Consider the following 7,981-nt stretch of genomic DNA (forward strand, 5'->3'; position numbering starts at 1 on the left):
AGAAGCCCAAACTCTCCTGTGGAACCTCCCTCGTGGCGAACAGTAGAAATGGCACTTCATGCTCCCAGTCCTTCTTGTGCTCCAGACAGTACTTCCAAAGCATCATCTTGAGCGTCTGATTGTAACACTCCATGGCACCTTGAGAGTCAGGGTGGTAAGCACTGCTCCTTATGTGGGAGACACCAAGTTGTGCTAAGGACTGTTGGAACACACTGGAGAGAACATTAGACCCTCTATCACAGGAGTTCTTAACCTGGGGTCCATGGACCCCTTGGGGGTCCGTGGATGGGCTTCAGGGAGTCTGTGAAGGTCAGAAAAATTGAAAACATTCAGCGACATTGCGTGATGCCGTTTGGCATCTTTAGCTGCAATAAAAAAATAAAAAAAATTGGAGGGTCTTGAAGAATTTTGGTGTTCGTTGACACAGGCCTACGCTCATCTGGGAAAGCGAGCTATGGGTGCTCTGATTCCGTTTGGTACTACATACCTTTGTGGGTCAGGGTTTTCAGCGCTTGTTTCTATCAAAACGAATAGTAGAAATCAACTGAATGTCAATGATGACATGCGTGTTGCCTTCTCAAAGACCACTGCACAATTTCATCTTATTAAAGCCAAACAACAACAACCCTCTCATTCAAATGAACTTTTGAGCAGAATTAAAGTTTTGTTTTGTTTAGTTTGCACAGGTTGAATGAATTTCCCCCCTGGGGGTAGCGGGGTTTCAAGAATACTCCCCCAGTATCCCTGCTTGTCGTACAAGGTGACTAAAAGGGTTGGTGGTGGGTTAGTGCCTCACCCCGTAAAAAGAACTAACTAAACAAGCAAATAAAGTGCCTCGGACCAGGACGGACATACGTTGATGATTAAGGAACCGACAAAGGATATTCTGAGGGTGGGAACGTGGAATGTGAGAGGAGTGAATGATGAAGTGAAAGAGAGAGAGATTGTTCAGGTGCTTGAGGATGCAAGAGTGGATATATGTGGACTGACCGAAACTAAATGGAAAAAGTGAAAGGGTGAAAGAATGGGAATATGGTTCAGGTATATATGCAGGAGTTAATGAGAATGAGAGGGCAAGAGAGGGAGTATGTCTGATGATAAGCAAGAAGTGGAAAGAGAATATAAGAGAGTACGGAACAGTGGGTGCAAGGATTGTATGGGTGAGGATGGAAGTAGGTATACAAGCGTGGGCGACTGTATGTGTGTATGCTCCGACAGAGGACCGAGTGGCAAGAGTGAAAGATGAGTTTTGGACGAGAGTAGAAGCATGTATGGACAAATCTGAGAGGAGCGAGACAGTGCTTTTGATTGGAGACATGAATGGCAAAATTGTGAATGTACAAGTGGATGGAGTGGTTGGTCAGTGGGGTGTGCCAGCTGAAGTAGATGGGAATGGTAGTGCTTTGGTGGACATCTGTGCTGGTAGGGGGTTGGCAATAGCCAACACATACTTTTGGCATAAGATGATCCACCGGTATACATGGAGAGTAATGAGGAGGATGGATTGTGAACTTGTTGAACGAAAGGCAATGATAGACTACGTGTGTGTGGATGAGTGAATGAGAAGATAAGTGTTGGATGCAAGAGTGTGGAGAGGGTGGGGGAATGGAATCTCGGACCATCACCTAGTGATGGCCAAGGTAAAGGTGCAAAGAAAATGGTTGAGGAGATGAAGGAGAAGACAGAAGGAAACAGCTCCTGTGAGAAGAGTGGAGATTTTGCAAGATAGTGAGAAAGTGGCAGAGTATAAGAGCATAGCGGAAGAAACATTGGGAAGGTATGAGCTAGAGCAGATGGAAGGGGTGGAAGACGCATGTAAGATATTTATGGAAGAGATAGGTGCAGCGTGTGAGGTGGTTTGTGGAGTGAGGAGGAGATGCAACAGTGTGCAAGGGACAGCATGGTGGAATGATGAGGTGAAACGAGGTGTGGAACAAAAGAAGAAGGCATACAGGTATAGTGAATGGTTAGCGAGTAGAGGTAGGGGAGAAGATGAGAGAGAGAAGAGAGAGGTATATGTGAGCAGGAGAAGGGAGGTGAAGAGACTGATGAAGGAGAGTAAGAAGAAAGTGGATGAAGAGTTTGGGGGAAATCTGAGTGTGATATGGAGAGTAAGAAATTGTTTTGGAAGGAGGTAAAGAAAGTAAGGTAGTGTGAAAGAGGAAACAGTAGGGAAGTGAAAGATAGGAATAATAGATTGTTGGTGGAGAAGAGAGAGAAACTGAGGAGATGGATGGAGCACTTTGAGGATACTTGAATGTAGAGAGTGAGAGCAGTGCGAGTATCAGTGATTGGGGAATGGCTGGGAGAAGAAAAGATGAGAGGAGGGAGGAAGAGATCAGTAGGGCTGAAGTAGTGGAAGCAATGAAGAAGATCAAGTTGGGAAAGGCCCCAGGAATTGATGGAGTGTGTGGTGAAATATTGAGGTATGGGGGTGAGATTGTTGTGGAGTGGATATGGAAGTTGTGTAGATTGGCTTGGGAAGAGGGAAGAGTTCAAGAGGACTGGAAATCAGGTATAACTGTTCCTTTATACAAAGGAAAAGGGGAGAGAGAAGTATGTGGTAACCATAGGGGTATTTGCCTTCTTAGTGTGACTGGTAAAATATATGGTAGAATACTCACTGATGGGGTTAGGCATATGACAGAGGAGCTAGTTGGAGAAAAACAAGGGGGATTTAGGAAGGGTAAAGGGTGTGTAGATCAGATATTTGTTTTAAGATGTTTAGTGGAGAAATATCTAGAGAAGGGAAAGAAAGTGTATGCTGCTTTCATGGACTTGGAGAAAGCTTATGACAGAATGGATAGGCAAGGTATGTGGAAGGTATTAAGGATATATGGAGTGGAGAGGAAATTGTTGAGGGCTGTGAAGAGTATGTACGAAGGAGCTAGGGCTACGGTGCGAGTGGATGGTGAGCTGAGTGAGTTCTTTGATCTCAATGTGGGACTGAAACAGGGTTGTGTGATGTCTCCATGGCTGTTTAATATATACATGGATGGGGTTGTAAAGGAGGTGCAAGGTAGGGCAGTGGATGTGGGGGTGGCTCTAATGAATGAGGGTGAGACTTGGAAGATTCCGGTGTTGCTGTTTGCTGATGATACAGTATTGTTGAGTGAAGATGAACGAGAGTTGCAAGGTTTGGTGAATGAATTTGGGACAGTGTGTAGGAGGAGGAAGCTGAAAGTTAATGTAAACAAAAGTAAAGTTATGGTGTTTGAGAGGAATGAAGTCACAGAATGTACAGTGAGGTTGGATGGTGAGGATATGGAGAATGTGAGTGCATTCAAGTACTAGGGTAGTGTGATGAGTAAGGATGGAACTTTGGGGGATGAAGTGTGTGAAAGGGTACAACAGGGAAAGAAGGTTGTTGGTTCACTGAAAGCAGTGATGAAAAATAGGGAGGTGAGTATGGAAGTTAAGAAGTCACTACATGATAGTATTGTGATCCCTACCCTGACGTATGGAAGCGAGGCGCGGACCTTGCAAGAGAGGAACAATTCAAGAGTGAGAGCAGTGGAAATGAGCTACTTGAGAGGAACATGTGGAGTGACATGGAGGAACAGGTTGATGAATGAAGAAGTGAAGGAACGTTGTGGGGTGGATGTGGATGTGGTTGAGAAGATTAGGAGAAATACACTGAGGTGGTTTGGACATGTGGAGAGAATGGAGAATGAAAGACTGCCTAAGAGGGTGTATGTAGGTAAGGTGGAGGGAGGGAGAGGGAGGGGTAGACCGAGGATGAGGTGGAGGGATGGAGTTGAGACGTATATGAGGGAGGGGTGAGTTGGGGGGAGGGTAGTCAAATGGTGGGTGACAGAGCGACTTGGAGGCGATTGTCTGCGGCCACCCTTTGCGGGATCAGGGCGTTGGGCTATAGATAAATAGATAGATAGATAGATAGATGAATGAATTACATTTTTTCATCGAGTGGCCATAAGTTTTTGCATAAAAATTTGAGAAACAATTCTTTGAAAGGACCGTTTTATACTTTGTGTATGTCATACACTGCGTGAGGCAGTTTTCAATAAAGTATATTCATTGCACGCAAAATGCTGTGTTCATGTGCTTACGTGCACTTTTTAAAGGGAAGAGGTAGATAGCTTTCTCCAGATTCTCGAAGGGGGCCGTGACTCAAAAAATGTTAAGAATCACTTATCTATCAGACTGAATTTCCCGGGGCAAACCAATTTTAGTGATAAAGTTAAGCAAAGCTTTTACAACTGGTTTGGCCTTTACAGTCCGTATGGGAATAGCTTCTGGGTATCTAGTGGAGGGGTCAATAATGGTTAGAAGGTACTGATGACCGGTGGACATCCAAAGCAACGGACCAACTATGTCTATGATAATGTGAGAGAAAGGGGTATCTATAGCTGGAATGGGGATAAGAGGTGCCTTTGGTATATTCTAGATAGGGTTACCGACCACCTGAGATGTATGACAACACTTTACCGCCTTCACCACATCTACGGCCATGTGGGGCCAGTAAAATTTTGCCCGCAGCCTCTCCATAGTTTTCCTCACACCCATACGACCTGCAAAGGGGGTGGAGTGAACGAGGTTTATCAATTCCTGCCTACAAACACTCGGCACCACCACTTGATGATAATCCCAAATCCCGTAATCAGCATTAACATGTGGGCGTCTCCACCACCTCCACAATACACCATCATTCATATAAAAACAACCACCTTTCTCTTCCTCAAAACTATCCACAGCATTCAACTTCAGTTTCTGAATTTCTTCATCACTAGTCTGCAACTCCTTGAACTTTTCAATATCCACCTCCTCCAATGGAATAGGTGGAACATCCTCTGAAGTACCCATAGATGTATCAGACAATAATATCATCATCCAGGCAATCTACTTTCCCAACCTTGGGAGCATCTTGTACTACTCCCGGGACAATATCACAGGGCAGATCATGAGGGGATTCTGCCTGTTGACTCTCAGCTGCACGTGACATAGCCCTTGTCACTGCACAGGCAGGGAACACTTCCTCCTCCTTAGAGTCTATTGGTGCAACCTCAGGTACAGGTACCTCTGACAACACTGGAGTGGTAATTTCTTCACATCTCACTTAATCATTCCCCAAAATTAAATCAACACCATTCTCTGGAAGATAATCAACAACACCCAGTTGTGCCGAACCATCAAACAAATGGCACTTCCATTCACAAGCACTCACTGGCACAGTCTTTGCACCAGTCACACCTCTGATCAGAACATCCTCTCCAACGGAACCTTCAAAAACAGAACTGTTAGGCCTTACCCACAGAGAAATAGATGAACCGGTGTCCCGTAGAATACGTACAGGATGCTGGACACTGTCAACCACCACCAAGTCACTGTAGAGGTAGGGGGTGTAAGAGGACACAGGGGCAACACTGCACATCACCGCCTGTACAACACCTCCTGAAACAATAGACTCCAAAACATCTGTGGCCTCCTTCCTTCCACCTTCTGGGACAACAGAAACCCTAGAAGGGGGTAAAATATTTGAACTTCCCTGACACACGACGGGAGAGTTAACTGAAGGAGTAACCACTGGAGCTTGAGAGACAAAACTGACTGTTTTAGAAATGCCAGCCTTATGTCAACATCTATCGACAGTATGGCCAAATTTCTTGCCGTACGAGCAAGTAAGTGGGCAGCGAAATGATCAGGGAGAGTGTGGATGCGGATAGTGCTTGGGTGTGTTGGGGTTGTTATTGGAGGAGTTGTGTGAGTGTGAGCTGGGGGCTGACTTTGAACTCACAGCTGGAGTTTTCCGGGTTTATGGGGGATACCACTGCTTAAGAGAGGACTTCTAGGGAGCTTCTTTCGGTTCATATAAAGTCGTAAGCAGTACACAATCATCTACATGGAGTGCGGCTTCAGCAGCAGTTTTAACTCTCTTATCAGCCAAGTAAACCATCAATTCTTTGTCAATGTTCTCCATGAAGTTCTCCAGAATGACTAAATCTTTTAACTTCTGGTATGAATCTTTAACATCTTTGCTCCGCATTTACTGCTGAAATGCATCAGACAACCTCCTAGAGAAATCAAAATAAGTATCATGAGGGCTCTTTCTACAGTTCCTAAACCTCTGCCTGTGAGCCTCAGGCCTTAACTCATAAGTTCTAAGTATGGCCCTTTTCAAAGTTTCATAATCTTTAACTTCATCTTTTGTCAAACTATCATAGGCCCTCAAAGCCTTACCTTTAAGTGCCGTTTGTACATATGAGGCCCACAAATCCTTATCCCATTGATTGCCTTCGGCCACCTTTTCAAAACGGTCGAAGAATTCCAGTACAAGGTTCTCATCAAATACAGGAACTTGCTGAGTTGGATTTACATGTTGAGGAAGTGAGTTTGTTTCCTGACCACATCTCTTTTGTTCTAATCTAAGCCTTTCTAATTCAATTTCCTTTTCCATCTCTTTCATTCTAAGTTCTTCCTCTCTCTCTCTCTCTCTCCTCTCTCTCTCTCTCTCTCTCTCTCTCTCTCTCTCTCTATCTATCTATCTATCTATTTCTTTAGTCTCTTCCCTCTGCATCTGGAATCTGAACTGCAACATTCTAAGCTCATGATCACGCTGGGCTTGTGCTTCATTATAATCAATCTCTCATTGCTGAACAACAGTTTGATTAACAAGGCTCTCATAAGATAAGGGCGCTGATTTTTCACTCGAGGTCAGGCAATAAAGGAGGAACACAATATGGGTCGGTCCCAAATAACTCCTGACAGTTTAAGTTTGCAAAGAGGAACACATCAGAAGATTCAGATGTGATAGCCAAAACTTTAGCTACGCCCAGCAACTCCTGTGTCTCTAACTCGTTCCTCGGACAATTTTTAGATTCGCACAACCATAGAATCTTAGAAAAATAAGTTTACCAAATAACTTCTGGGCCACTATAGACCATTTCTCATTCTATGCACTTTGCTCACAAACGAATAATAATGGAGATACAGAAATATTGTACGCTACAGATAAAGGGGGAGATGTGGCGGGCGAGCCTAGGACCATGGCGGCCGAGCTCAGGGGTCAGCATTGTCCATTGAGGTTGAAGGAGGAAAAGAAGTCATGTGGTGTATGACGTAATAACAGCATTGCCATTTTTTAATATTAGCTAAAACCATTGCTCATCACTCCCAAAGACCAACTGAATTTATTGTAGTGATGTGGCACATTAGGCAATCACGTGACTTCATCATGATAGCCTAGGATGCAAGGACCCTGGACCATGGGCTTTGATTTGAAAGTCAGTCCGTGATGTCGTCTTATGAAGAGAGCTCGTAATCATACTGGCGATTTATTAGAACTTATATGGACGAAGATCAGGCAGCAATTGACTTATTGAGACGACATAACGTGCTTCCACAATTTGTTAAGTGCCCTCAGTGTGCCAGTGATTGTTATTACTGCACGGATCAACACATTAGGTATTGTGAAAAGTGGAAAAAAAATTAGAAAAACCAAGCATCGAGTGCAGTGCTCTTTTTCCATTTCGGGTTTTGGTGGCAGCTTTCTGGAAGGTGCGTACATAAAGCCATCAGAATTACTATTGTTTGTTAACCACTTGCTTGAAAAACAGTGGAATCATACCACAGTTCTGGAAAATTTAAATTGGTCAACAGTGACCAGTGTAGACTGGCAGAGTTTTTGCTCTGAAGTGACCTTATCGTGAATGGACTCTCAGAGGGTGATTGGTGGACTTGATGTTAAGGTGGAGATTGAGGAAAGTTTGTTTGTCGGGAGTAAATACAACCGTGGAAGGCAGCTCAAGCAACTTTGGGTTTTTGGCGGAAATGAGTAAGACTCTAAGAAATTCATAGTGCCCCATATTGATGAAGAATGAAATGCAGAAACATTAATGCCTATCATCAAGTGTTACATTCATCCCGGCAGCATCATATATAGTGATGGATGGCGGGCTTACTCAAAACTCAGTGATGAGGGTTACAAGCATTATGTGATAAATCATAAGGAAAATTTCGTGGA

Source organism: Coenobita brevimanus, chromosome 103 (genome assembly GCF_032717465.1).
Source record: "Coenobita brevimanus isolate Jiangsu-jjx chromosome 103, ASM3271746v2, whole genome shotgun sequence".
NCBI lineage: Eukaryota > Metazoa > Arthropoda > Malacostraca > Decapoda > Coenobitidae > Coenobita > Coenobita brevimanus.